The sequence below is a fragment of the Clupea harengus genome, chromosome 9, assembly GCF_900700415.2.
Source record: "Clupea harengus chromosome 9, Ch_v2.0.2, whole genome shotgun sequence".
Taxonomy (NCBI): domain Eukaryota; kingdom Metazoa; phylum Chordata; class Actinopteri; order Clupeiformes; family Clupeidae; genus Clupea; species Clupea harengus.
In genome coordinates this window covers 27,717,631-27,722,630 of record NC_045160.1, presented here as the reverse complement: position 1 = coordinate 27,722,630, position 5,000 = coordinate 27,717,631, and positions in this window count along the sequence as shown.

The window sequence follows — 5,000 nt, the reverse complement described above, 5'->3', positions numbered from 1 at the left end:
AGGAAGAGAGAAGAAGAGAGAGAGAGAGAGAAAGAAGAAGAAGAGAGAGGAAGAGAGAGAGAGGAACAGAGAAGAAGAGAGAGAGGAAGAGAGAAGAGAGAGGAAGAGAGAAGAAGAGAGAGAGGAAGAGAGAAGAAGAGAGAGAGAGGAAGAGAGAAGAAGAGAGAGAGAGGAACAGAGAAGAAGAGAGAGAGGAAGAGAGAAGAAGAAGGGGTGGGCTGGGGGAGAAGAGAGAGAAGAAGAGAGAGAAGAGAGAAAAAGAGAGAGAGGAAGAGAGAAGAAGAGAGAGAAGAAGAGAGAGAGGAAGAGAGAAGAGAGAGAGGAAGAGAGAAGAAGAAGGGGTGGGCTGGGGAGAAGAGAGAGATGAGAGGCAGGAGGTGTGTGACTCTCACTAATTAAAATCAAAGCCATTCTAATCCAAGATGATAGGAATTAGATTGGAAAAATGAATCCTACCACAAATGTGCACACTCACACACATGTGCACACACAGACGACCAGACACACACACACACACACGCACACGCACACGCACACATGCACACACACACACGGTATGAATAGGAACATACAAAATATCTTCATTTAACACAAAAATAGCACACATGCACACGCACAGACTAGCGATTAGTGAGGTGTGTGTTTGACACACACACAGAGAGACTGGTGATTCGTGAGGTGTGTGTTTGACACACGCACAGACTAGCGATGAGTGAGGTGTGTGTTTGACACACACACGCACAGACTAGCGATTAGTGAGATGTGTGTTTGACACATGCACAGACTAGCGATGAGTGAGGTGTGTGTTTGACACACACACACACACACACACAGACTAGCGATTAGTGTGGTGTGTGTTTGACTCATCTTCAGTATGTTTGCGTCTTCGGCTCTCATCAGATTAATAATGGAAGCCCTGAGAAAGAACAGGCCCATGAAGAAAACACTGCCTGTGTGTGTGTGCGCGTGTGTGTGTGTGTGTGTGTGTGTGTGTAAGCCCATGAAGAAAACACTGCCTGTGTGTGTGTGTGTGTGTGTGTGTGTGTGTAAACCCATGAAGAAAACACTGCCTCTGTGTGTGTGTGTGTGTGTGCGTGTGTGTGTGTGTGTGTGTGTGTGTGTGTGTGTGAAGGCCCATGAAAAAAACACTGCCTGTGTGTGTGTGTGTGTGTGTGCGTTTGTGTGAAGGCCCATGAAGAAAACACTGCCTGTGTGTGTGTGTGTGTGTGTGTGTGTGTGTGTGTGTTTGTGTGAAGGCCCATGAAGAAAACACTGCCTGTGTGTGTGTGTGTGTGTGTGTGTGTGTGTGTGTGTGTGTGTGTGTGTGTGTGTGTGTGTGTAAGCCCATGAAGAAAACACTGCCTGTGTGTGTGTGTGTGTGCGAGTGTGTGAAGGCCCATGAAGAAAACACTGCCTGTGTGTGTGTGTGTGTGTGTGTGTGTGTGTGTGTGTGTGTGTGTGTGTGTGTGTGTGTGTGTGTGTGTAAGCCCATGAAGAAAACACTGCCTTCTAGATAAGTCTTACTCTCACTCATCAATAAGAGCTCTCACACTCTCACACACTCAAACACACACACACACACACACACACACACACACACACAAACACACACACACACACACACACACACACACACACACACAGACAAACACACACACACACACACAGACACACACAGCATGCACACTCAAACACACACACACACATGCACTTTCACACACACAGCATGCACACTCGAACACACACAAATGTGCACACAAACACACAGACACACACACTGTCTATAGACTATGGCTGGGTGATATGGCCAAGAAATGGAATCTAGATTTTTTTTTGTGAAGGATGATTCATGATTATAATCTATTTGTTTCTGTCTACATGAAGAAACATGATTCAAAAATAGCCATCATGGTTACTGGGTGAAATAAACCCATCATGGTTACTGGGTGAAATAAACCCATCTGTCTGCATTCAGTTGACCCAGCATTGGGTTGGTCCTAACTACCCTAGATCAAGCATGTTCAGTCACGTCTGACGTCGGCTTTAACAAGATACACACAACATATACATCGGCTTTAACAAGATGAACACAACATATACATCGGCTTTAAAAAGATGAACACAACATATACATCGGCTTTAACAAGATGAACACAACATATACAAGCGTTATAGTCCTACCCTGGATCAAGCATGTTCAGTCACGTATGACGTCGGCTTTAACAAGATGAACACAACATATACATCGGCTTTAACAAGATGAACACAACATATACAAGCGTTATTTTCCCTCTTGGTGGGCAGCTACCAGACGCCATTGAAACATGGATCCCTCTTTGTGTGATCAGTTGATGTCTGTTATGGTGTAGTACCATAACTGGACACTGGGTGGATGTCTGTTATGGTGTAGTACCATAACTGGACACTGGGTGGATGTCTGTTATGGTGTAGTACCATAACTGGACACTGGGTGGATGTCTGTTATGGTGTAGTAGAACACATAACTGGACACTGGGTGGATGTCTGTTATGGTGTAGTACCATAACTGGACACTGGGTGGATGTCTGTTATGGTGTAGTAGAACACATAACTGGACACTGGGCGGATGTAACGCAGTGTGGTCACATTCAATCATACCCTTGAATTTACGTTGATGTGATCGGCTGAAATTGTAAGAGACATCTGATAGGCTGCAGGGAATGTCCTTTTGAAAAAAATTCATTTGTGAATCAAGTCACGTCAGAAAAAGAATACTGGTAATGTTCACAAATGGCAAGCAGTTTGTAAAATGCACCTTCGTTAGTCTGTAAATAAATGTAACAGTGTTTACATTGTCCTTTATCTGTTAATCAGGTCATTTTTTAAATCGCATTTATTTGTGAATCGAGTGAAATGTATTTGTGAATTTTGAAACTATTCTAGACCACAAGTACCAAAACACACAAAATTGAAAACAGACAACTGCTCTGGCAACCGCTCTGGCAACCGCTCTGGCATGTCAAATGAAGGACCTGTTGCAGCTGATTTTGTGCCCTTTTGTAAGAATCCATGTCCTTTCACAGAAAGCACATATTTTAGAATACTATACATGGTATTAAATTAGCATATTGATTTTGCTTGTCATTAAATTAGCTTTAGTTCCTGAGCGGTTGACTTTGCTAATTGCTCGTTGCTTTGCTCATTGCCAGTTGCCCGTCAATAAAATTGCAGCGCGTCACAAATGCAGACAATGAAAACTATTTCTTGTTTGAAATAGGAGATGGACTTTAAGCGGCACAGACCTCTTGTGCGTTTCCTTTATCTTTCTATCATTTCTGCATTCGTTGTGTCGAACACTTTTAATTCTATTTGTACGCCACTACCCCACCCACTTATACAAAACAAGATCTCTGTGTATAACCCCTTTCAAAAAATCTTTTGCACAGGCCCTATGTTTAGTAAAGTGTGTAAAAGCAGCACACACACACACACATACACAGACACACACACATAACCTACCCTAGAGACAGACATTAATATTTAAAGGTTTAATATTTATTTAATCTGAGAGCATGCTGAGAATATGATTGCAATACAAATGTGGATGAGAGAAGCGTAAACAAACATAGACACACAAACACCCACACCCACACCCACACACACACACACACACACACACACACACACCCACACACACACACACACACACACACACACACGCACACACACAGGCAACAGGGAGATCTATTCATTCATTCATTCAGTTTGCTTACTGTGTTCCCAAGGTGAATCACCTAGTCCCTCTCATGAATGCTCACCTGAGAGAAAACCAGAGGACATAAAACACACACACACACACACACACACACACACACACACACACACACAAACACACATACGCTCACGCTCTCTCTCACACACACACACACACACAAGCCATCTGTTCTTTCTCAGTCACTGGGAACACTGGGAATGTGAGTCCTCAGGATCTGACCTACTACTGCACACATTGTCCTTCACACACACACTCACACACACACACACACACACACACACACACACACACACACACACACTCACTCACTCACTCACTCACTCACTCACTCACTCACTCACTCACTCACTCACTCACTCACTCACTCACACACGCACATGCACACGCACATGCACTCACGTGCACACGTACATGCAGAAGCACAAGCACTCGCACACACACACATATGCACATGTACACACAAACACACAAACCTACATCGGTATACACACACACTCACAAACACACCCACAAAGGCACGCGCAAACCACACACACAAACATAAACACACACGCACACACACACACGCACACGCACACCATTGATTTTGCATTTGTAAGAAACTGCCATGAGATCAGATACAGTAAGCCTTTCATCTGTTCCCTTTCAAAGACCTCTTATCTTTTTTTCCAGCTTTCCAAGTTTCCTGCCTCTTTCTTTCACCCCCCCTCATCATGTCTTTTTGTCTTTCTCACCCTCTCCATCTTCCTTCTCTCTCTCACTCACTCTCTCTCTCCCTTTCTCACCCTCTCCATCTTCCTTCTCTCTCTCACTCACTCTCTCTCTCCCTTTCTCACCCTCTCCATCTTCCTTCTCTCTCTCTCTCCCTTTCTCACCCTCTCCATCGTCCTTGTCTCTCTCACTCACTCTCTCACTCCCTTTCTCTCCCTCCATCTTCCTTCTCTCTCTCTCCCTCCATCTGCCCTCACCTCTCATGGCTGTGCTGTTTTCTCTCTCTCTCCCTCTCTTTCTCTGCCTCTTTCTTATCCTCTGTTTCTCTGCCTTTCTCCCCCTCTCATTTTCTGCCTCTTTCTTATCCTCTCTCTCCCCCCCTCTCCTTCTCTGCCTCTTTCGTATTCTCTCTCTCTCTCCATCTGTCCTCAGCTCTCCTGGTTATTCATCCGTGAGTGTCTCGTTTCCCTGTTGACTCCTGTAGTTATGAATGACATGTTTTTGACTACCATTGAGAAACAGCCATGGTTAGACT